The sequence below is a fragment of the Phyllobates terribilis genome, unplaced genomic scaffold (assembly GCF_046119375.1).
Source record: "Phyllobates terribilis strain yellow unplaced genomic scaffold, ASM4611937v1 Scaffold_8__6_contigs__length_399053987, whole genome shotgun sequence".
NCBI classification, from domain to species: domain Eukaryota; kingdom Metazoa; phylum Chordata; class Amphibia; order Anura; family Dendrobatidae; genus Phyllobates; species Phyllobates terribilis.
In genome coordinates, this window is record NW_027362768.1 from 67,430,503 (window position 1) to 67,457,726 (window position 27,224).

A 27,224-nucleotide genomic window follows, 5' to 3' on the forward strand; every position below is an offset into this window, starting at 1 on the left:
TTTTCAGAAGTAGATGCAGAAAAAAATGATATTCAATTTGCAAACTGATGGAGGTCAGTATAGATGGACTAATAGAACAAGTCCCACACACTGCTAGAAGGCCAAATATTTTTTCAGAGGTAGATGCAGATAAAAATTATTTTTAATTTGCAGCCTGATGGAGGTCAGTATAGATGGACTAATAGAGAAAGTCCCATGCACTGCTAGAAGGCCAAATATTTTTTCAGAGCTAGATGCAGACAAAAAATTATTTTTAATTTGCAACCTGATGGAGGTCAGTATAGATGGACTAATAGAGAAAGTCCCACACACTGCAAGAAGCCCAAATATTTTTTCAGAGCTAGATGCAAATAAAAATTATTTTTAATTTGCAACCTGATGGAGGTCAGTATAGATGAACTAATAGACCCAGTCCCACACACTGCTAGAAGCACAAATATTTTTTCAGAGCTAGATGTAGAAAAAAATTATATTCAATTTGCAGCCTGATGGAGGTCAGTATAGATGGACTAATAGAGAAAGTCCCACACACTGCTAGAAGGCCAAATATTTTTTCAGAGCTAGATGCAGACAAAAAATTATTTTTAATTTGCAACCTGATGGAGGTCAGTATAGATGGACTAATAGAGAAAGTCCCACACACTGCTAGAAGGCCAAATATTTTTTCATAGCTAGATTCAGATATAAATTATTTTTAATTTGCAACCTGATGGAGGTCAGTACAGATGGACTAATAGAGAAAGTCCCACACACTGCTAGAAGGCCAAATATTTTTTTCAGAGCTAGATGCAGATATAAATTATTTTTAATTTGCAACCTGATGGAGGTCAGTATAGATGGACTAATAGAGAAAGTCCCACACACTGCTAGAAGGCCAAATATTTTTTTCAGAGCTAGATGCAGATATAAATTATTTTTAATTTGCAACCTGATGGAGGTCAGTATAGATGGACTAATAGAGAAAGTCCCACACACTGCTAGAAGGCCAAATATTTTTTCAGAGCTAGATGCAGAAAAAAATTATATTCAGTTTGCAACCTGATGAAGGTCAGTATAGATGGACTAATAGAACAAGTCCCACACAGCTAGAAGAACAAATATTTTTTCAGAGCTAGATGCAGATAAAAATTATTTTTAATTTGCAACCTGATGGAGATCAGTATAGATGGACTAATAGACCAAGTCCCACACACTGCTAGAAGCCCAAACATTTTTTCAGAAGTAGATGCAGAAAAAAATGATATTCAATTTGCAAACTGATGGAGGTCAGTATAGATGGACTAATAGAACAAGTCCCACACACTGCTAGAAGGCCAAATATTTTTTCAGAGGTAGATGCAGATAAAAATTATTTTTAATTTGCAGCCTGATGGAGGTCAGTATAGATGGACTAATAGAGAAAGTCCCACGCACTGCTAGAAGGCCAAATATTTTTTCAGAGCTAGATGCAGACAAAAAATTATTTTTAATTTGCAACCTGATGGAGGTCAGTATAGATGGACTAATAAAGTCCCACACACTGCTAGAAGGCTAAATATTTTTTCAGAGCTAGATGCAAATAAAAATTATTTTTAATTTGCAACCTGATGGAGGTCAGTATAGATGAACTAATAGACCCAGTCCCACACACTGCTAGAAGCACAAATATTTTTTCAGAGCTAGATGCAGAAAAAATTATATTCAATTTGCAGCCTGATTGAGGTCAGTATAGATGGACTAATAGAGAAAGTCCCACACACTGCTAGAAGGCCAAATATTTTTTCATAGCTAGATGCAGACAAAAAATTATTTTTAATTTGCAACCTGATGGAGGTCAGTATAGATGGACTAATAGAGAAAGTCCCACACACTGCTAGAAGGCCAAATATTTTTTTAGAGCTAGATGCAGATATAAATTATTTTTAATTTGCAACCTGATGGAGGTCAGTATACATGGACTAATAGAGAAAGTCCCACACACTGCTAGAAGGCCAAATATTTTTTCAGAGCTAGATGCAGAAAAAAATTATATTCAGTTTGCAACCTGATGGAGGTCAGTATAGATGGACTAATAGAACAAGTCCCACACAGCTAGAAGCCCAAATATTTTTTCAGAGCTAGATGCAGATAAAAATTATTTTTAATTTGCAACCTGATGGAGATCAGTATAGATGGACTAATAGACCAAGTCCCACACACTGCTAGAAGCCCAAACATTTTTTCAGAAGTAGATGCAGAAAAAAATGATATTCAATTTGCAACCTGATGGAGGTCAGTATAGATGGACTAATAGAACAAGTCCCACACACTGCTAGAAGGCCAAATATTTTTTCAGAGGTAGATGCAGATAAAAATTATTTTTAATTTGCAGCCTGATGGAGGTCAGTATAGATGGACTAATAGAGAAAGTCCCACACACTGCTAGAAGGCCAAATATTTTTTCAGAGCTAGATGCAGACAAAAAATTATTTTTAATTTGCAACCTGATGGAGGTCAGTATAGATGGACTAATAGATAAAGTCCCACACACTGCTAGAAGGCCAAATATTTTTTCAGAGCTAGATGCAGAAAAAAATTATATTTAGTTTGCAACCTGATGGAGGTCAGTATAGATGGACTAATAGAACAAGTCCCACACACAGCTAGAAGGCCAAATATTTTTTCAGAGGTAGATGCAGATAAAAATTATTTTTAATTTGCAGCCTGATGGAGGTCAGTATAGATGGACTAATAGAGAAAGTCCCACACACTGCTAGAAGGCCAAATATTTTTTCAGAGCTAGATGCAGACAAAAAATTATTTTGAATTTGCAACGTGATGAAGGTAGGTTTATATGGACTAATAGAACAAGTCCCACACACTGCTAGAAGGCCAAATATTTTTTCAGAGCTAGATGCAGAAAAAAATTATATTCAGTTTGCAACCTGATGGAAGTCAGTATAGATGGACTAATAGAACAAGTCCCACACACTGCTAGAATCCCAAATATTTTTTCAGAGCTAGATGCAGAAAAAAAATTATATTCAATTTGCAACCTGATGGAGGTCAGTATAGATGGACTAATAGAATGATGCTATGCCCAAAAGATTTTACTTCACTAGGTACAGTAAAAAAATTGGTATTCTATACACAGGTGGTATGTCTTGCAACACAGATAGGCTACTCCACTGACTAACACACTCTGCAATAGGCCAAAAAGGATTAGCTTTGCTAGATTCAGCCAAATGCTGTGAAAAAAACTTGCACAGCACTGGCACAGACCTGCCTGGCAAAAACTGATAGGAACTGATGTAACCTAGTCCTGAAAAGGACTGCAATTACAATTAGTCTTTACTCCCACAATCTATCTATTTAAGAGCACAGACCTGCCTGATAAAAGTTGTAGGAAATGCTGTAACCTAGTCCTTAAAAGGACTGCAATCACAACTATTCCCTACTCCCAAGCTATCTGTAGATTTGTGCGAAAATTGGCTTGAAATTAACAAGGTATAGCGCACACAGCAACAGCGGTGCCGTCTGACACGCAGCTGCAGCAGTGAGAAAATGGTGGCGACAGGGAAAATGGCTGGGTCTTATAGGGCAAGGACATGTGACATACACTGCCAATAACACATGCCCTTGCTTGTGTGAAAAAAAGCACTGCTGATAGGCTGACAGATTGCATCTCCCCACTGTAAATGCAGGAAAGAGAAAAAAAAATGGAGTACTTCATTATTCCTGCAGAGATCCATCCCCTGCCCCTCCCCCCACCCCGCTGTACACTCAAACTGCGTATTAACATTAATTTTCATCATTACTGAGAAAAAATCCAGTTATGATTTTGGTGCACGAATAGTTATCGAACATAACCTCGAACAGCCGAATTTTTCTCAAATCGTTCGTGTTCGCCGAACGGCTCGAACACCGCCCAAAACAGCTCGAATTTTAGATTGGCGAACAGTTCGAGTAGAACAACGCTCTTCTCTACTGAGAGTACAGAGGGGTGTACTCACTTACGCTGAGCGCTGTATGTATAAGGTAATGAGAATACAGGGGTGTACTCACTTAAACTGAGCGCTGTATATATAACGTAATGAGAATACAGGGGGTGTACTCACTTATGCTGAGTGCTGTTTGTGTAACGTACTGAGAATACAGGGGGGTGTACTCACTTATGCTGAGCGCTGTATATATAACATACTGAGAATACAGGGGGGTGTATTCACTTACGCTGAGCGCTGTATGTATAATGTACTGAGAATACAGTGGGGTGTACTCACTTACACTGAGCGCTGTATGTATAACGTACTGAGAATACAGTGGGGTGTACTCACTTACGCTGAGCGCTGTATGTATAACGTACTGAGAATACAGGTTGGTGTACTCACTTATGCTGAGCACTGTATGTAAAACGTACTGAGAATACAGGGGGGTGTACTCACTTACGCTGAGCGCTGTATGTATAAGGTAATGAAAATACAGGAGGGTGTACTCACTAATGCTGAGCGCTATATGTATAACATACTGAGAATACAGGGGGGTGTACTCACTTATGCTGAGCGCTGTATGCGTAACGTACTGAGATTACAGTGGGGTGTACTCACTTACGCTGAGCGCTGTATGTATAACGTACTGAGAATACAGGTGGTGTACTCATTTAAGCTGAGCACTGTATGTATATTGTACTGAGAATACAGGGGGTGTACTCACTTATGCTGAGCGTTGTATGTATAACGTACTGAGAATACAGAGGTGTGTACTCACTTATGCTGAGCACTGTATGTATAACGTACTGAGAATACAGGGGGAGTAAAAAATAGTTTTCCAGCACACGATGTAGAAAAATTAAAAAAAGCCTTTATTTAATCCATCGTTAAAAAATACAATTCCAACAGAAATAAAAGCATGTGTAGGCTTACGCGTTTCGGATCATATTTGACCCTTAGTCATAGCATGACTAAGGGTCAAATATGATCCGAAACGCGTAAGCCTACACATGCTTTCATTTCTGTTCGAATTGTATTTTTTAACGATGGATTAAATAAAGGCTTATTAAATTTTTCTACATCGTGTGCTGGAAAACTATTTTTTACTTTCACTGCGGATTTTTCTCCCAGATGGGGATGGACTAATTCCGAGCACCGAGATCATGGAAAGGAGGACTGGGCAGGCTGGGCCAGGTGAGCTGAAGATCTTTTTCTTACTTGCTTGAAAATACAGGGGGGTGTACTCACTTATGCTGAGCGTTGTATGTATAAAGTACTGAGAATAAAGGGGGGTGTACTCACTTATGCTGAGAGTTGTATGTATAACGTACTGAGAATACAGAGGGGTGTACTCACTTATGCTGAGCGTTGCATGTATAACTTACTGAGAATACAGAGGGTGTACTCACTTATGCTGAGCGCTGTATGTATAACTTACTGAGAATACAGAGGGGTGTACTCACTTATGCTGAGCGCTGTATGTTTAACGTACTGAGTATACAGGGGGTTGTAATCACTGATGTTGAGCGCTGTATGTATAACGTTCTGAGAATACAGAGGGGTGTACTCACTTATGCTGAGCGCTGTATGTATAATGTACTGAAAATACAGGGGGGTGTACTCAATTATGCTGAGCGTTGTATGTATAACGTACTGAGAATACAGGGGATGAGCTCACTTATGCTGAAAGTTGTATGTATAACCTACTGAGAATACAGGGGGGTGTACTCACTTATGCTGAGCGCTGTATGTATAATATACTGAGAATACAGGAGGGTGTACTCACTTATGGTGAGCGCGGTATATATAATGTACTGAGACTACAGGGGGGTGTACTCACGCTGAGTGCTGTATGTATAATGAACTGAGAATATAGGGGGTGTACTCACTTACGCTGAGCGCTCTTTATATAATGTACTGATAATACAGGGGTGTACTCACTTATGCTGAGAGCTGTATGTATAATGTAGTGAAAATATAGGAGTGTACTCACTTATGCTGAGCACTGTATGTATAATGTACTGATAATATAGGAGTGTACTCACTAATGCTGAGCGCTGTATATATAATGTACTGATAATACAGGGGTGTACTCACTTACGCTGAGCGCTCTATATATAATGTACTGATAATACAGGGGTGTACTCACTTATCCTGAGCACTGTATGTATAATGTACTGATAATATAGTAGTGTACTCACTTATGCTGAGCGCTGTATGTATAACGTACTGAGAATACTGAGGGGTGTACTCACTTATGCTGAGCACTTTATGTATAACGTACTGAGAATACAGGGGGGTGTGCTCACTTATGCTGAGAACTGTATGTATAACGTACTGAGAATACAGAGGTGTGTACTCATTTATGCTGAGCGCTGTATGTATAATGTACTGAAAATACAGGGGGGTGTACTCAATTATGCTGAGCGTTGTATGTATAACGTACTGAGAATACAGGGGATATGCTCACTTATGCTGAGAGTTGTATGTATAATGTAGTGATAATACAGAGGGGTGTAATCAATTATGCAGAGCGCTGTATGTATAACGTAATGAGAACACAGAGGGGTGTACTCACTTATGCTGAGTGCTGTATGTATAACGTACTGAGAATACAGGGGGGTGTACTCACTTATGCTGAGCGTTGTATGTATAACGTACTGAGAATACAGAGGGGTGTACTCACTTATGCTGAACGTTGTATGTATAACGTACTGAGAATACAGAGGGGTGTACTCAATTATGCTGAGCGCTGTATGTATAACGTACTGAGAATACAGGGGGGTGTACTCACTTATGCTGAGTGCTGTTTGTGTAACGTACTGAGAATACAGGGGGGTGTACTCACTTATGCTGAGCGCTGTATATATAACATACTGAGAATACAGGGGGGTGTATTCACTTACGCTGAGCGCTGTATGTATAATGTACTGAGAATACAGGGGGGTGTACTCACTTATGCTGAGCGCTGTATGTGTAACGTACTGAGAATACAGTGGGGTGTACTCACTTACACTGAGCGCTGTATGTATAACGTACTGAGAATACAGTGGGGTGTATTCACTTACGCTGAGCGCTGTATGTATAACGTACTGAGAATACAGGTTGGTGTACTCACTTATGCTGAGCACTGTATGTAAAACGTACTGAGAATACAGGGGGGTGTACTCACTTACGCTGAGCGCTGTATGTATAAGGTAATGAAAATACAGGAGGGTGTACTCACTAATGCTGAGCGCTATATGTATAACATACTGAGAATACAGGGGGGTGTACTCACTTATGCTGAGCGCTGTATGCGTAACGTACTGAGATTACAGTGGGGTGTATTCACTTACGCTGAGCGCTGTATGTATAACGTACTGAGAATACAGGGGGTGTACTCATTTAAGCTGAGCACTGTATGTATATTGTACTGAGAATACAGGGGGTGTACTCACTTATGCTGAGCGTTGTATGTATAACGTACTGAGAATACAGAGGTGTGTACTCACTTATGCTGAGCACTGTATGTATAACGTACTGAGTATACAGGGGGGTGTACTCACTTATGCTGAGCGCTGTATGTATAACGTACTGAGAATACAGGGGGAGTAAAAAATAGTTTTCCAGCACACGATGTAGAAAAATTAAAAAAAGCCTTTATTTAATCCATCGTTAAAAAATACAATTCCAACAGAAATAAAAGCATGTGTAGGCTTACGCGTTTCGGATCATATTTGACCCTTAGTCATAGCATGACTAAGGGTCAAATATGATCCGAAACGCGTAAGCCTACACATGCTTTCATTTCTGTTCGAATTGTATTTTTTAACGATGGATTAAATAAAGGCTTATTAAATTTTTCTACATCGTGTGCTGGAAAACTATTTTTTACTTTCACTGCGGATTTTTCTCCCAGATGGGGATGGACTAATTCCGAGCACCGAGATCATGGAAAGGAGGACTGGGCAGGCTGGGCCAGGTGAGCTGAAGATCTTTTTCTTACTTGCTTGAAAATACAGGGGGGTGTACTCACTTATGCTGAGCGTTGTATGTATAAAGTACTGAGAATAAAGGGGGGTGTACTCACTTATGCTGAGAGTTGTATGTATAACGTACTGAGAATACAGAGGGGTGTACTCACTTATGCTGAGCGTTGCATGTATAACTTACTGAGAATACAGAGGGTGTACTCACTTATGCTGAGCGCTGTATGTATAACTTACTGAGAATACAGAGGGGTGTACTCACTTATGCTGAGCGCTGTATGTTTAACGTACTGAGTATACAGGGGGTTGTAATCACTGATGTTGAGCGCTGTATGTATAACGTTCTGAGAATACAGAGGGGTGTACTCACTTATGCTGAGCGCTGTATGTATAATGTACTGAAAATACAGGGGGGTGTACTCAATTATGCTGAGCGTTGTATGTATAACGTACTGAGAATACAGGGGATGAGCTCACTTATGCTGAAAGTTGTATGTATAACCTACTGAGAATACAGGGGGGTGTACTCACTTATGCTGAGCGCTGTATGTATAATATACTGAGAATACAGGAGGGTGTACTCACTTATGGTGAGCGCGGTATATATAATGTACTGAGACTACAGGGGGGTGTACTCACGCTGAGTGCTGTATGTATAATGAACTGAGAATATAGGGGGTGTACTCACTTACGCTGAGCGCTCTTTATATAATGTACTGATAATACAGGGGTGTACTCACTTATGCTGAGAGCTGTATGTATAATGTAGTGAAAATATAGGAGTGTACTCACTTATGCTGAGCACTGTATGTATAATGTACTGATAATATAGGAGTGTACTCACTAATGCTGAGCGCTGTATATATAATGTACTGATAATACAGGGGTGTACTCACTTACGCTGAGCGCTCTATATATAATGTACTGATAATACAGGGGTGTACTCACTTATCCTGAGCACTGTATGTATAATGTACTGATAATATAGTAGTGTACTCACTTATGCTGAGCGCTGTATGTATAACGTACTGAGAATACTGAGGGGTGTACTCACTTATGCTGAGCACTTTATGTATAACGTACTGAGAATACAGGGGGGTGTGCTCACTTATGCTGAGAACTGTATGTATAACGTACTGAGAATACAGAGGTGTGTACTCATTTATGCTGAGCGCTGTATGTATAATGTACTGAAAATACAGGGGGGTGTACTCAATTATGCTGAGCGTTGTATGTATAACGTACTGAGAATACAGGGGATGTGCTCACTTATGCTGAGAGTTGTATGTATAATGTAGTGATAATACAGAGGGGTGTAATCAATTATGCAGAGCGCTGTATGTATAACGTAATGAGAACACAGAGGGGTGTACTCACTTATGCTGAGTGCTGTATGTATAACGTACTGAGAATACAGGGGGGTGTACTCACTTATGCTGAGCGTTGTATGTATAACGTACTGAGAATACAGAGGGGTGTACTCACTTATGCTGAACGTTGTATGTATAACGTACTGAGAATACAGAGGGGTGTACTCAATTATGCTGAGCGCTGTATGTATAACGTACTGAGAATACAGGGGGGTGTACTCACTTATGCTGAGCGTTGTATGTATAACGTACTGAGAATACAGGGGGGTGTACTCACTTATGCTGAGTGTTGTATGTAAAACGTACTGAGAATACAAGGGGGTGTACTCACTTATGCTAAACGTTGTATGTATAACGTACTGAGAATACAGGGAGGTGTACTCACTTATTCTGAGCGCTGTATTTATAATGTACTGAGAATACAGGGGGGTGTACTCACTTATGCTGAGCGCTGTATGTATCACGTACTGAGAATACAGAGAGGTGTACTCACTTACGCTGAGCGCTGTTTGTATAACGTACTGAGAATACAGAGGGGTGTACTCACTTATGCTGAGCGCTGTATGTATAACGTACTGAGAATACAAAGGGGTGTGTACTCACGCTGAGCGCTGTATGTATAATGTACTGATAATATAGGGGGGTGTACTCACAAATTTGTCTCTCTCTTCCTCTCTCTCTTTTCCTGGACATATTGTCATGATGGTGCCACACTGAGCATGCTCAGTCTATAGAGGCTTCGGAGAGAGACACACATCCCTGGTTATATTATAGATTGTAATGTTATCTATCTATCTATCTATCCTTCCATGTATCTATCCATCCATCCATCTATCTATCCATCTATCCATCTATCTATCTATCTATTTATCTATCTATTGATCCATCTATCTATCTATCTATCTATCCCTTCCTTCCTGAGATAAGCAGCAATAATGCATTTGGTCTTTGCTACACCGTTGCACACACACCATATACCTAGTCAGTGGCCTTGTTATCAGCTGCTACTCTTTTAACTCAACTGTCCCATCAGTTGGGTGTTGCTGAGTACCACACATTTAAAAAGAAATTGGGGGGCCACTACGATTTCTTTAGTGAAATGCCGGCTCCCTCTGGTGGAGCACTGACTTCTTTCACTTTCTATCTGTGGATGAAAAAAAAGATATAAAAAAGTTTGGTCTGAGATGTTGTTTTAAAATGCTACCTAGGTCTGTCAATCAGAGCATCCTATTGGTTTTCACCCAGGCAGACAGATTGCTTGCAATAGATGTAATGAGTGAATGGAACAATGAAATAATGCAAGAGAATGGGACAATGGAACAATGGAATAATGCAAGAATGGAAGAATGGAACATCATTGCAGGTGTCATAATGGGCTCCTGGCCTTTATCTGGCTGTGCTGCTGCAATCAGCTTCAGTCTGCAGGGAGCCTGCAGACTAGCAAGAAGGTGGACTGCTGCTTGTTTGTTCACTAATTAGTTTTCCTCTCCCCATCCCCTTGTCTTGAGGTGCATGGAACAGCGGGGGGAAGGGGTGAATGTGTGAAAATAGGCAGACTTATGCAGATTAAAAATGCGTGCGTGGGCTGCAGCTGCAACAAGCAGTAAAGTTGTGGGTTTTAAGGTGTCTATTGATGAACAATATGTCTTCCTAGGGGGAGTCTTTGTCCCCATTCCTACAATGGATGCCTTCTTGAAGCCTGGGTGCAGTCATAGGCCAAAACCAATTCAGGTTATCGCTTCTCGGCCTTTTGGCTAACATCAAGTGTAGTATCTGTTCTCATTTATTATATGTGCTTTGCTTTTACCAATATATTGTATTGTAATGTTATCTATCTATCTATCTATCTATCCATAGAAAAAAGAGAGGGGTCGCTCACTGGTCTATTCGGGTGCTCTGAAGAAAAAAGTAATCTCAATTGCAAAAAGAACTTCGGCACTCCATACTTGAATATATAAGAAATATTTTATCTAGACTAATGTCACTTTGAAAAATGAAGGTTTTTTGCGCATAATTTGGCCAATTTATGTGTGCCCATCAACCATGACAAGGTCACCTTCGTATGATGGGAAACTACGCTACGCTATCACTGGATATGCCACTCTTGGGCTGTAAGCCTATATGAACAATATGTCTCTGCTTGGGCTTTTAACCTACAATGTATGGGCTGGTAGAGCTAGTTAAAACCACCTGTGACTGAATGGGAGGGACACATGTTCAGAAAAAAGGCTGTCAAACTTCTTATAGTGTGAACACGTATATAAGATAAAATATTTCTTATATATTCATGTATGGAGTGCCGAAGTTCTTTTTGCAATTGAGATTACTTTTTTCTTCAGAGCACCCGAATAGACCAGTGAGCGACCCCTCTCTTTTTTCTATTAATCATTTTTGGGATCCCGCTCCTGGAACATTGCACCAGGTACGTGTTCACACTATTAGAAGTTTGACAGCCTTTTTTCTGACCATGTGTACCTCCCATTCAGTCACAGGTGGTTTTACCTAGATCTATCAGCCCATACATTGTAGGTTAAAAGCCCAAGCAGAGACATATTGTTCATACAGGCTTACAGCCCAAGAGTGGCATATCCAGTGATAGCGTAGCGTAGTTTCCCATCATACGAAGGTGACATTAGTCTAGATAAAATATTTCTTATATATTCATGTATGGAGTAACGAAGTTCTTTTTGCAATTTAAATATCTATCTATCCATCCATCTATCAATCTATCACTTCCTTCCTGAGATAAGCTGCAATAATGCATTTGGTCTTTGCTACACCTTTGCACACACACCATATACCTAGTCAGTGGCCTTGTTATCAGCTGCTACTCTTTTAACTCAACTGTCCCATCAGTTGGGTGTTGCTGAGTACCACGCATTTAAAAAAAATTTGGGGGCCGCTGCGATTTCTTTAGTGAAATGCTGGCTCCCTCTGGTGGAGCTCCAGCAACACATGAGTAGCTGTTCTGGAGCGCATTTTGTGAAACCCAAGGTAGGACTGCCTGATGTTTTTTATGGTTAACAGAAATAATTTTTTTCCTTTAAAATGCTTGTTTGTTTAATATTCATTTGAGACCAAGGTCCTCTGGGAATGAATCATAGTGCATTGGTTTATTTTGTCACTTTTGCACAAAGAACCACAGCGGTGGGCCTTTTCTCTCCAACATAATGATCCATGCTTAAGGTCTGTAGAAAAATTTTTTTCATCTATGGGTCTATTATATGACGATCCTGATTGAATCTCATGTGCTGAGGCAGAACTCAGGTGCTTGAATCAGGGGTCAGGTGATGTTGAAAATTATTGCACACACTTTAGAAGATGGGCTTCCGAAGTAAAATGGAATGATCCCGCTCTGAAGTGTCTATTTCTTGCTGTTCATGTGGATAGGAGGCTGAGATTTAGGCAGAATGAGGTAAAGACTCCTGTAATGCCAGGTCCTAGTCCCCAGAAAATCTGCTCTGACGACGGAGAACCGATGGAGGTTGGGGCAAAGTCGCTCCTATCTCAGGAAAGAGACAGGAGGTTCGCCGAGGGATTGTGTCTTTATTGTGGTAAAGCTGACCATTTGATTAAGTATTGTGAGCTTCGCTTAAGTAAAGAAAAAAAAAAGGTCAGGTACGCCCATACAGCTGGTTTACGCTCTGCAGGAGTATTTCTTTCAGGGAGTACTATTTTGCAGGAAAATTTGATTGAATTTCAGGTATCTGTGGATTGTGGTTCAACACTTAATGGAATTGATAAAGGGTTTTTGGAAAAACTTAAATTGAGATCCAAACCTTTGTCATCACCTATTTCTGTGATTGCAATTGATAAAACTCCCTTGAAATGTATTACTCACAAGGTTGCTGCATTTCACCTCTCTATCAATGGAGTTCACCAAGAAATTTTGTACTTGGTTGTATTAGATAATTTACCCTCTCCGGTCGTTCTAGGCTTGCCTTGGTTAAAACTGCACAATCCTTTAATGGACTGGTCTACTAATGTGATTAAGTCTTGGAGTCCGAAGTGCTATGATAAATGTTGTAATGGTCGCATTGTGGCTATGGAAAAGTGGTACCTATTCAAGATTTTTGAAGGGTTTTTTCGGAGGAGGAGTCGCAAGTTTTACCTCCTCATAGGGATTATGATTGTGCCATTGAATTTGTTCCGGGAGCTACTCTTCCCAGGAGTTGCTTGTTTAATCTGACTATCCGTGAAAGAAAGGCCTTGGAGGAGTACATACAGAATAGCCTGGCTGCTGGCCACATTAGACCTTCTAAGTGTCCTGTGGCAGTTGGATTTTTCTTTGTTAAAAAAAAGGATGGGGGTTTACCTCAATGTCTGGATTTTTGTGAAATTAATAAGATTACCGTACGCAATTCCTACCCATTGCCATTAATTCCTGACTTGTTTAACCAGTTGGTGGGGACCAAGTGGCTCTCTAAAATTTTTCTCCGGGGGTCATACAATTTGTTATGAGTGAAGGAGGGTGATGAATGGAAAACTGCTTTTAACACTCAGGTAGGTCATTTTGAGAATCTGGTGATGCCTTTTGGTCTTACCAATGCACCTGCATTTTTTTGAGAACATTATTAATGACATCCTGAGACCTTTGATTGGTAAGAATGTGGTTGTGTATTTGGATGACATTTTGATTTATTCACTAGATCTAGAGTCCCATTGGCAGAGTGTACGTGAAGTTTTGCAGTTATTGAGTGATAATTCACTCTTTGCTAAGCTGGAGAAATATGAGTTCACTCTGCAGAAAATTAGTTTTTTGGGCTACATTGTCTCCAGCGAGGGCTTTGAGATGGACCCGTTGAAGGTTCAGGCTGTGCAGAAATGGCCTAGGCCTATTGGTTTGAAATCTATACAGAGATTTTTGGGTTTTGCCAATTATTACAGGAAATTCATTAAGAATTTTTCTGTAATTGTTAAGCCTCTAACCGATCTCACCAGGAAAGGTGCGAATACGGTTAGTGGACTACTGAGGCCATTGAAGCGTTTAAGTATCTCAAAGAAAGGTTCAGTTCTGCCCCTATACTTATGCAGCCTGATGAGACCAAGCCTTTTTTGGTCTAGGTCGATGCTTCATCGGTGGGGGTCAGAGCAGTTTTGTCTCAGGAGAACAGGGATGGAGTACATCCTTGTGCCTTCTTTTCGAAAACATTTTCGGAAATCAAACTGAATTATGATGTTGGAAATTGGGAGTTTCTGGCTATTAAACTCGCATTTGAACATTGGCGTCATTTTTTGGAAGGCGCTAGATTTCCTATTCAGGTTTTCACAGATCATAAGAATTTGATCTATCTGGATGCTGCCAAGTGCTTGAATGCCCGTCAAGCTAGGTGGGCACTTTTTTTTTCTCGGTTTCATTTTTCTGTTACCTATATCCCTGGTACTAAGAATGTTAAAGCCGATGCTTTATCTCGTAGCTTCTCTTCTATGGTCGGTGTCGAGGAGGAGGAGAGCATTTTACAGAAAGGAGTTGTGTTGGTGGCATTGAACTCCGTTTTGGAGAATGGGATTCTGAAAGCTCAAGATGATGCTCCATCTAACACTCCCCATGGGAGGTTGTTCGTGCTTAGAACCTTTAGGAGAGATTTGTTTGTGGAGTGCCATGAGTCTCGGTTGGCAGGTCATCCAGGAATTTTGGAAACTAAGAGACTTATCAGTCACAGTTTTTGGTTGCCTGGATGGCAGAAGGAAGTCATCAAGTGGGTGCGTCAATGTATGGTGTGTGCTAGGTCAAAGGCTTCACATACTCCTGCTGCGGAGTTGCTTTGCCCTCTGGAGGTTCCTAGTGTGCCTTGGACGCATCTCACAATGGATTTTATTACTGATCTTCCTGTGTCCGAGGGTTTTACTGTCATCTGGATGGTTTTGGACCGTTTTAGTAAGATATGTCATTTGGTTCCATTCATTAAGTTGCCCTGCGCCAAGACACTCGCTAAGGCGTTTGTTAAGAAGATTGTCAAGCTTCATGGCGTTCCTACGGATATTGTTTCTGAAAGAGGACCCCAGTTTGTGGCTCGCTCTTGGCATGCTTTTTGTGACAGGTTGGGAGTCCATTTGTCATTTTCGTCTGGGTATCATCCTGAGTCTAATGGACAGATTGAAAGAAAGAACCAGAATGTAGAACAGTTTTTGCGTTGTTTTGTGGCGGACAATCAAAAGGTGTGGTCTGAGTTTCTGCCTCTCGCAGAATTTCCTCTTAACAATCATACATCCTCCTCTGCTGGGCATTCTCCTTTTTTTGTTGTACTGGGAGACATCTGTCTTTTGATTCGTTTTCCAAATTGGGGTCGGCGGTGCCGGAGGAGGAGAATTTTTCCGATGATTTGGAGAGAGTTTGGACTAATGTACGTTGCAACCTTCAAGAGGCTAACAACAAGTCCAAGAAGTATTTTGACAGGAAACGTATGGAGGTTTTGTTTACTGTGGGTGACATGGTTTGGTTGTCCTCAAAGAACCTGCGGTTGAGAATTCCCTCTACAAAACTGGGTCCTAAGTTTGTGGGTCCATTTAAAGTACTTCAGGTTGTTAACCCGTCTGCGGTTAGGTTGGATGTCCCTACTTCCTGGAAGATTAATCCTGTGTTTCATGTTTCCTTGTTGAAAAAGGCTGTTGTATCAGTTAGGGATTCCACTGTCACAGTTCCTCCTGCGTTGGAAGACGGCGAATATGAAATTTCTCGTATCTTGAATTCTAGATGGCATAGAGGGAGATTACAGTATCCTGTCACCTGGAAGGGTTTCTGTCCCGAAGATAACTCCTGGGTAAGGGCGGATGATGTCTCTGCTCCTAGGCTTGTTAGAGCTTTGCACAAGAGGTTTCCGGATAAGCCTGGGCCTGGAGGATCCAGAGGATCCTCATAAAAGAGGGGGTACTGTTAGAACCCTCCTGTCTGTTTTTTCCATCTTGTGTTTTGCGGTCACGTGACCACATGCCTTTATATTCCAGTTCTGCCCTTTTTGCTGTGCTGGACTTCAGTGTTGTTTGACTGTTTTTCTTGCCAGGTGCTTCTGTGACTATCTCTGTCAGTTCACTTGGTCCTTCTGGGACCTCTAGTACATTTTTTTCAGTTTGTCTTTTTGTGTTCTGTAACAACTTCTCTGTTTAGGAGGTGTCCCATTTTTGTTCCAATCCTTAGTTCTTTTAGGGACCCCTCCCCTTATGCTATAGGTCTTCGCTCAGACTAGCCGAGGACTAAGATGGGTCTCTTCGCTAGGAACAGGTAGCCCGCCACATCGTAAGGATTCAGCTTAGTCTTACTGTAGGGACAGCTTTCCCCTATCTTTCCTTAGTTCATGTTGCAGATCATAACAGTAGGGGCACTGCTGGTCCTGGGTTCTATATCGATCCAGCAGAAATAGAGTGTAGAGGGGCTGAGGACTAGGGATTAGTCTATGGCACGCCTCTCTCTGAAGATTTAACACCGCTAGTGAGGCAGAGCAACAGAGACCTTTGAGGCTGTCAGTGTGCCTTGAATCTGGCCCAAGCAGAGTGCCAAAACCCTGAGAATACTCCTTTATTGAACTCTGATCATTACAGTGACATCTCTCACATCAGAGGAGTTATATAGGAGTGTGTTAAACATCAAGTAACCGTCCTTCATTGCTGATTTCTGAGCACGCTTCACTGTTCACCTTCACTGTCCCTGTTGTACATCTAAACTCCATCCAGTGGACAATTGTAATATAACAGCTACTTTTCACTATTCACTTCAAACGCCATCTTGGGGTCCACAAGGACATTACTAGAGATGAGCGTTGTTCTACTCGAACTGTTCGCCAATCTCAAATTCGAGCTGTTTTGGGCGGTGTTCGAGCCGTTCGGCGAACACGAACAATTTGATAAAAATTCGGCTGTTCGAGGTTATGTTCGATAACTGTTCGTGCACCAAAATCATAACTGGATTTTTTCTCAGTAATGATGAAAATTAATGTTAATACGCAGTTTGAGTGTACAGCGGGGTGGGGGGAGGGGCAGGGGATGGATCTCTGCAGGAACAATGAAGATCTCCATTTTTTTTTCTCTTTCCCGCATTTGCAGTGGGGAGGTGCAATCTGTCAGCCTATCAGCAGCGCACACACGGAGCGAAGTGCTTTTTTTCACACAAGCAAGGGCATGTGTCATTGGCAGACCAAGCCATTTTCCCCGTCGCCACCATTTTCTCACTGCTGCAGCTGCGTGTTAGACGGCACCGCTGTTGCTGTGTGCGCTATACCTTGTTAATTTCAAGCCAATTTTCGCACAAATATACAGATAGCTTGGGAGTAGGGAATAGTTGTGATTGCAGTCCTTTTAAGGACTAGGTTACAGCATTTCCTACGACTTTTATCAGGCAGGTCTGTGCTCTTAAATAGATAGGTTGTGGGAGTAAAGACTAATTGTAATTGGAGTCCTTTTCAGGACTAGGTTACATCAGTTCCTATCAGTTTTTGCCAGGCAGGTCTGTGCCAGTGCTGTGCAAGTTTTTTTCACAGCATTTGGCTGAATCTAGCAAAGCTAATCCTTTTTGGCCTATTGCAGAGTGTGTTAGTCAGTGGAGTAGCCTATCTGTGCTGCAAGATATACCACCTGTGTATAGAATACCAATTTTTTTACTGCACCTAGTGAAGTAAAATCTTTTGGGCATAGCATCATTCTATTAGTCCATCTATACTGACCTCCATCAGGTTGCAAATTAAAACTAATTTTTATCTGCATCTACAGTACCTCTGAAAAAATATTTGGGCTTCTAGCTGTGTGTAGGACTTGTTGTATTAGTCCATCTATACTGACCTCCATCAGGTTGCAAACTGAATATATTTTTTTCTGCATCTACCTCTGAAAAAATATTTGGGCTTCTAGCTGTACGTGGGTCTTGTTCTATTAATCCATCTATACTGACCTCCATCAGGTTGCAAACTGAATATAATTTTTTTCTGCATCTAGCTCTGAAAAAATATTTGGCCTTCTAGCAGTGTGTCGGACTTTCTCTATTAGTCCATCTATACTGACCTCCATCAGGTTGCAAATTAAAAATAATTTGTATCTGCATCTACAGTACCTCTGAAAAAATATTTGGGCTTCTAGCTGTGTGTGGGACTTGGTGTATTAGTCCATCTATACTGACCTCCATCAGGTTGCAAACTGAATATATTTTTTTCTGCATCTACCTCTGAAAAAATATTTGGGCTTCTAGCTGTGTGTGGGACTTGTTGTATTAGTCCATCTATAATGACCTCCATCAGGTTGCAAATTAAAAATAATTTGTATCTGCATCTACAGTACCTCTGAAAAAATATTTGGGCTTCTAGCTGTGTGTGGGACTTGTTGTATTAGTCCATCTATACTGACCTCCATCAGGTTGCAAACTGAATATATTTTTTTCTGCATCTACCTCTGAAAAAATATTTGGGCTTCTAGCTGTGTGTGGGACTTGTTGTATTAGTCCATCTAAACTGACCTCCATCAGGTTGCAAATTAAAAATAATTTGTATCTGCATCTACAGTACCTCTGAAAAAATATTTGGGCTTCTAGCTGTGTGTGGGACTTGTTGTATTAGTCCATCTATACTGACCTCCATCAGGTTGCAAATTAAAAATAATTTGTATCTGCATCTACAGTACCTCTGAAAAAATATTTGGGCTTCTAGCTGTGTGTGGGACTTGTTGTATTAGTCCATCTATACTGACCTCCATCAGGTTGCAAACTGAATATATTTTTTTCTGCATCTACCTCTGAAAAAATATTTGGGCTTCTAGCTGTGTGTGGGACTTGTTGTATTAGTCCATCTATACTGACCTCCATCAGGTTGCAAATTAAAAATAATTTGTATCTGCATCTACAGTACCTCTGAAAAAATATTTGGGCTTCTAGCTGTGTGTGGGACTTGTTGTATTAGTCCATCTATACTGACCTCCATCAGGTTGCAAATTAAAAATAATTTTTATCTGCATCTACAGTACCTCTGAAAAAATATTTGGGATTCTAGCTGTGTGTGGGACTTGTTGTATTAGTCCATCTATACTGACCTCCATCAGGTTGCAAACTGAATATATTTTTTTCTGCATCTACCTCTGAAAAAATATTGGGCTTCTAGCTGTGTGTGGGTCTTGTTCTATTAATCCATCTATACTGACCTCCATCAGGTTGCAAACTGAATATAATTTTTTTCTGCATCTAGCTCTGAAAAAATATTTGGCCTTCTAGCAGTGTGTCGGACTTTCTCTATTAGTCCATCTATACTGACCTCCATCAGGTTGCAAATTAAAAATAATTTGTATCTGCATCTACAGTACCTCTGAAAAAATATTTGGGCTTCTAGCTGTGTGTGGGACTTGTTGTATTAGTCCATCTATACTGACCTCCATCAGGTTGCAAACTGAATATATTTTTTTCTGCATCTACCTCTGAAAAAATATTTGGGCTTCTAGCTGTGTGTGGGACTTGTTGTATTAGTCCATCTATACTGACCTCCATCAGGTTGCAAATTAAAAATAATTTGTATCTGCATCTACAGTACCTCTGAAAAAATATTTGGGCTTCTAGCTGTGTGTGGGACTTGTTGTATTAGTCCATCTATACTGACCTCCATCAGGTTGCAAACTGAATATATTTTTTTCTGCATCTACCTCTGAAAAAATATTTGGGCTTCTAGCTGTGTGTGGGACTTGTTGTATTAGTCCATCTATACTGACCTCCATCAGGTTGCAAATTAAAAATAATTTGTATCTGCATCTACAGTACCTCTGAAAAAATATTTGGGCTTCTAGCTGTGTGTGGGACTTGTTGTATTAGTCCATCTATACTGACCTCCATCAGGTTGCAAATTAAAAATAATTTGTATCTGCATCTACAGTACCTCTGAAAAAATATTTGGGCTTCTAGCTGTGTGTGGGACTTGTTGTATTAGTCCATCTATACTGACCTCCATCAGGTTGCAAATTAAAAATAATTTGTATCTGCATCTACAGTACCTCTGAAAAAATATTTGGGCTTCTAGCTGTGTGTGGGACTTGTTGTATTAGTCCATCTATACTGACCTCCATCAGGTTGCAAACTGAATATATTTTTTTCTGCATCTACCTCTGAAAAAATATTTGCGCTTCTAGCTGTGTGTGGGACTTGTTGTATTAGTCCATCTATACTGACCTCCATCAGGTTGCAAATTAAAACTAATTTTTATCTGCATCTACAGTACCTCTGAAAAAATATTTGGGCTTCTAGCTGTGTGTGGGACTTGTTGTATTAGTCCATCTATACTGACCTCCATCAGGTTGCAAACTGAATATAATTTTTTTCTGCATCTACCTCTGAAAAAATATTTGGCCTTGTAGCAGTGTGTCGGACTTTCTCTATTAGTCCATCTATACTGACCTCCATCAGGTTGCAAACTGAATATATTTTTTTCTGCATCTAACCCAGCCAATAGTTTTGGCCTAATACCACAGTTTGGCCACTCAGCTCTGCTCGGTTACCATCCATTGTTTTTTTGTGCAAACAACTCCAGAGTTGTGAATTAGTTAACCACCAAAATGAGTGGAAAAAGGCCTGCTGCTGGTGGAAAGGGGAATAGGCGTGTTGGGAAGGGGAAAAAAGGTTGTGTCCGTGGGGTAGGTGTTAAAGCAACAGTAACACCTGCAGAAGAAAGACCATCCTCCAGCCAAACTAAAATGTCTACTTCTTTTAGCGGACAATGTGATAAGATCCCTTTCTTACGGCCACGCCAATCGCTACAAATTCCAGATGAGGCACAAAAACAGCAGGTGCTTCAATGGATATCAAGTGCTCCTTTAAGTGGGATCTCCTCCACATCAACTTCAACATCACAAATACTCCAGTCCTCAAAGGTGTCACCCAAATCGCACTTGCTTCCTCACAGCTCCCAAATCTCCAGCTGCCCGTCTGAGTATGAGGTAGAACAGATGGTTGAGTCTGCAGAGCTGTTTACTCATACTATAGCCTGGGAATCAGAGGTCGACTCCAGCGCTTCTGTGAATCCAGACAAGGAAATGATCTGCACTGATGCCCAGAATCTTTATGAGTCGGATCCAGGACCAGACGCAGAAGGTTCTGACCATAATGTAGACCCTCATTCCCAAACTGTAACTCCTGTTGGTGGAGACAATGAGGAAGACGATGATAAGTCTCAAATACCTGATTGGAGCGACAACTTTAGTTTTTTGTCAGGGCAGGAACAGGTTGGCTCTGAGGACGACGGGTGTGATAACACACAGGGTGATGATGATGAGGTTGGAGATCCCACTTACTGTCAACCCACAGTCAGCCAAGAGATGAGGTCAGCAGAGGAGGTGGAGGAAGATGCTAGTGACGACGAGGTCAGGTTGCGCCTTCCTGGACAGAGACGTAGTACTGGAAGCACGTCAACAACTGCATCCTCAAACACAACTCTGCCTCTCACCACAAGTCGTGGTGGCTCTTCAGGTCGCATGGGTGCTAAGCCTTGCATAGCCTGGGCATTTTTTCAGATCGATAAAGATGACCCAACTCGTGTTATCTGTAACATTTGTCAGCAAAAGCTAAGTAGAGGCCAAAAAATACATAGTTTGAGTACTTCATGCATGAACCGGCACATGGACATGAAGCATAAGTTGCAGTGGGAAGCTCAGTGTGCTACAATGCGGCCTAGCCGGCCGGGCCAACCGCCGTCTGCCATATCTTGTGCATCCGCGGCCTCTTCATCCTCTGTGACTGGGGGGACAGCAGTCACACCTGTTTTGGGGCGCAGACCTGCCACCTCTTTACCCGCAACAGCCAGCGTGATTGGCAGGTCATCATTTTCTTTGGAGGTGGTAACAGCAGCTGGTGTTGAGCGCTGTCCGACATCGATAGCACCACCTTTGGATCAAGGCAACCTAACATGTCCGCCTGCATCTTCCTCACAGACCGGCAGTTTGCCGGGGACACCATTATCAACCCCGTCTAAGCACAATAGCCAGCCCTCGGTCCCTCAGATGTGGACAAGTAAAAGACCATTTCCTCCTAGCCATGAGAAAGCTAAGAGGTTGAATTTCACCATCTGCAAGCTCTTGGCTACAGAAATGCTGCCTTTCCGCCTGGTGGACACAGAGGATTTTCGAGACCTTATGTCCGTCGCAGTGCCCCAGTACCAGATGCCCAGTCGGCACTACTTCTCAAAGAAAGGTGTGCCTGCGCTCCACCAGCATGTCGCACACAACATCACCGCTTCTTTGAGAAACTCTGTGTGTGACAGGGTGCATTTCACCACAGACACTTGGACGAGTAGGCATGGACAGGGGCGTTACATGTCGCTGACTGGGCACTGGGTAACTATGGGGACAGCAGGACAAGGGGCTGCTGTCCAAGTCTTGCCGTCTCCACGAGTTGTGCGCCAATCCTCTTTATGTCAAAGTTCCTCCACTGCTTCTGCCTCCTCAACCTCCTCTCGGTCTTCCACCTGCACCCAAAGCCTGTCTGGTCATGCCACAAGCTTTCTAACTGCGCAGAAGGGATCCTGCACACCTCCTTACTATGCTGGCAGTAGGGCTCAACGTCATCAGGCGGTTTTTACATTGAAATGTCTGGGAAATGTGAGTCACACAGCTGAGGAGTTGTGGTCAGCTCTGGAGAACCAATTTCATGAATGGTTGTCTCCACTGGACCTGAAACCAGGGAAGGCCGTGTGCGACAATGCTGCAAACCTGGGTGCGGCCCTTCGCCGGGGCAATGTCACACACGTGCCTTGTATGGCTCACGTGTTGAACCTGGTTGTCCAGCAATTTTTAGCCCACTATCCCAGACTAGATGGCCTTCTGCAGAGGGCACGGTCGCTGTGTGCTCACTTTCGCCATTCGCATCCCGCAGCTCAGCGACTTACATCTCTACAGAAGTCGTTGGGCCTGCCACTTCACCGGCTAAAATGCGATGTGCCTACCTGGTGGAATTCAACTCTGCACATGTTGCAGCGACTGTGACAGCACCGACAAGCCCTGGTGCAATACGTTCTGGCGTATAGCCTGGGCCAACGAGATCCAGAGGTGGGGCAAATCACGCTGGAGGAGTGGTCTCAGATCAGGGACCTATGCACCCTTCTGCACAGTTTTGAAATGGCGACGAAGATGTTTAGTGCTGACGATGCCATTATCAGCATGACTATTCCGGTGATTTACATGCTGGAGCACATGTTAAACAGAATTCGGAGTCAGGTGGTGGCACAAGAGGAGGTGGAAGAAGTAGAGGAGGAGGAGTTGTATGCGGAAGGGCTAACATCTGCAAGGTCCAGACGGTCGGCAGCACCAAGGCGGCAGGCATGTGAGGGTGGGGGAGATGGTTTTACCAGGGCGCATGGTAGCAGCCAAACTAGTGAGGAAGGTGCAGGAGCCCAGGAAGAAGTGGAGGACGAACTGATGGAAGACTCATCAGATGAGGGAGACCTTGATCACATTTCTGTTGTGCGAGGTTGGGGGGAGAGGACAGAGGAAGGAAGCATGATTGTTACCTCGCCACCAACACAACAGGGACTTGGTGCTCCTGGATGCGCAACACACATGAGTGCCTTCTTGCTGCACTACCTGCAACATGACCCTCGAATTGTGAGAATTAGAAATAATCCTGACTACTGGGTTGCCACACTGTTAGATCCCCGGTACAAAAGTAAATTTGCAGAAATTATTCCTGCCATAGAAAGGGATGCACGCATGCAGGAGTATCAGCAGAGACTGTTGCAGAATCTTACATGTGCTTTTCCACAAAATACTAGTGGTGCACGTAGTGAATCTCACAGTTCCAACTTGCCAACCGTGGGACCGTCAAGTGTTCAGCACTCAAACCGTAACAGAACCACAGTATCTGGTGGTAACATCAATTTTGCGGAATCATTTCACCACTTTTTTAGCCCATCCTTTGCAAGGCCACAGGAGACAAGAAGTCTGACACATAGTCAACGCCTAGAGACGATGGTACAGGAGTATCTCCAAGTAAACATTGAAGCCACGACTGTGTCACTGGACCCTTGCTCTTTTTGGGCTTCCAATCTGGATAAATGGCCGGAGCTAGCCACTTACGCCTTGGAGATCTTGTCATGCCCCGCAGCCAGCGTTCTGTCTGAACGTGTGTTCAGCGCTGCTGGTGGTGTGCTGACAGATAAGCGCACGCGGCTCTCCACTGATAATGTAGACAGACTCACGTTCATAAAGATGAACAAATCATGGATCCGAAACGACTTTTCTACCCCTGTGTCATCCTGGGGAGAGTAAAAGCTTGATGATTGTTTAAAATAACCCTACCAACCGTTTTAAGCTTTCAAATTACTAATCATGTTTATCTGTATCTTGACTGGAAAATAATTTGGGCTTTGTAGCAGTGTGCAGCACTGATCCTATTAGGCCATCTATAATAAGCTCCACCAGATTTAAAATTAAAAATAATTTTTAGCTGCATCTAGCCCGGAAAATAATTTTGGGGCTCCGAGATGCGCAAGACACATAAGTGCCTTCTTGCTGCACTACCTGCAGCATGACCCTCATATTGTCAGAATTCGAAGTAATCATGACTACTGGGTTGCCACACTCTTAGATCCCCCAAACTTTTCGATCAACCTTTTCATTTTAATAAAGACCCAAAAAATGGTCATTTTTGAAATTATAAGCATTAGCAGGTTGTTAGAAACTGAAATCAAACAGTTTTCAACTCAAAACTTTATTCTAGGTGATGTTACATTTTCACATAGGACCCCTTGTTCGAAAGGAGCTTCTGAACTCTCTCGTCCATTGAATTTGTCAGGTTTTGGATGGTTTCTGCTTCAATTGTTTTGCATGAGGACAGAATACCCTCCCAGAGCTGTTGCTTAGATGTGAACTGCCTCCCGCCATCATAGACACTCCTTTTAATGATGCTCCAAAGGTTCTGAATGGGGTAGAGGTCAGGGGAGCATGGGGGTCACAGCATAAGTTTGTCCCCTTTTATGCCCATATCAGCCAGAGATGCAGATGTTTTATGTGCAGCATGAGATGGTGCATTATCATGCAGAAAAATGATCTTGCTGTGAAATACACGGTTCTTCTTCTTGAACCATGGCAGGAAGTGCTGTTTGAGAAAATCCACATACATTATGGAGTTCATCTTTAGCGCCTTCAGGGATCCTAAAGGGGCCGACAATCTCTCTCCCCATGATTCCAGCCCAAAACATTACTCCACCTCCTCCTTGTTGGCGCTGTAGCCGTGTTTGCGTGGGGTGTCCATCAACCAGCCATCCTCCACTCCATCCATCTGGACCATCGAGCGCTGCACGGCACTCATCCGTGAACAAAACAGTTTTGAAATCAGTCTTCATGTAATGTTTGGCCCACTGGAGCCGTTTCTGCTTGTGTGAAGTGGATAGAGGAGGTCGACAGGATGGCGTATGCACAGCTGCAAACCTCTGAAGGACCCTGCATCTTGTTGTTCGGGGGACGTTGGAGGCACAAGCAGCTTCAAAAATTTGTCTGCTGCTATGACAAGGCTTTTTTGCCGCTGCACTTTCAACCTGACGTAATTGCCTGTAGGAAAGAGTCCTCAATTTGCCCTTATCAGCACGCACACGTGTGTACTGTGAATCAGCTACATACTTCTTGATTGCCAAGACACTTCATCCTGATCATCGCACAATGTTGATTGTAGTCATGCCTTGACCTAAACACTCCACAATTTGTTGCTTCTCAGCAGCCGACACATCCTTTTTCTTTCCCATCCTTCTTAAGTAGTCTTGCCTTTCATTGGACACACCTGACAAACTAATTAGCACTGGTGTCTGCAATTGCTTACAGTGATATAAAGAGCCCTGACACACATCACCATCAATGAGTTTAACTGACAAACAAACAAATTCTTCCCTTATCACTCCTAAACACTTTTTGCATAATAATTTGGAACACAGTGTACATGTGCTTTTCCACAAAACACCAGTGGTTCACGTAGTGAATCTTACAGTTCTAACTTGCCAACCGTGGTCTGTATGGAGTTGTTCAATAAAGGGCCCAAAATTAAGATAACATAGATGGGAGAGGTCTCTATGAATAGGAATTCCTAAGTATTTGATACCCTGTGAGGGCCAGGCAAAGGGAAAGTTGGACTGGATGGAATCCTATATGGATTTGTGGAGGGAGACATCGAGGGCCTCAGACTTCGCTGCATTGATTTTAAAATTTGACCATGTAACAAAGTGATCTATTTCAGCCATAACAGCATGGATGGATATATGTGATTGAGTGATATATACTAGGACATCATCAGCAAATAGAGAGCACTTGTACTCGGTGCCTCCCACCTCAATCCACCTAATATTTTGGTTATGGCGAATTGATGAGAGCAGGTGCTCCGTCACTAGGATGTATAAGAGAGGGGACAGAGAACATCCCTGCCTTGTCCCATTGGTGATTGTGAAAGGTGATGAAAATGTTCTGACGCGCCCCCTGGGCCTTGGGACACCTGGAGCCGGACCCTTTTTGGTGGATGCTGGTGGTTGTAGTCTCCGTGGCGGCAACCCGGTTCCGTGGCTCAGGGCGGTCAAACCAGTGGCGGAACTATTTATGTGGTTTTGATGTTTAAATGTCCGACTACGCCACCCGTGGATTGCGGTCAGAGTGAACCGCCGCTCCAGGGCAGACGGCTGAGGTTGGTGTTGTGGGTGCAGCAGAGCGTAGCATAACTCCCCACGGGAGGAGTATAGCCTCAGGGCAGTGTATGCGGAGGATGGGGGTTATGGTGCAGGGCAGCAGCAGTAATGACACGGAGTCAGTGATGCAGTCCAGGGCCTTTACTCACAGTTCTTATTATCCAGACCACGTCTGCAGGTAACGGCTGCCCACGTCGTACTGTGCTCACCAGGTGAGGGGCTCAGACAACTCCCAGATAACTTTGGAGCGCTTCACAGGACCCCCTTTGTGTGTCCTTTGTCTGGCCTTTCTTACCAACCCTTCTGTCCGGCTGCCTCAGGCCTCCTCTTGGT

The 27,224-nt window shown here is 42.5% G+C and overlaps 1 pseudogene; it reads left to right on the forward strand.

Moving 5' to 3' along the window:
• Window positions 1–11,019: 11,019 nt before the first annotated feature.
• LOC141160303 (U2 spliceosomal RNA) lies at window positions 11,020–11,169 on the forward strand (annotated as a pseudogene).
• Window positions 11,170–27,224: the final 16,055 nt, after the last annotated feature.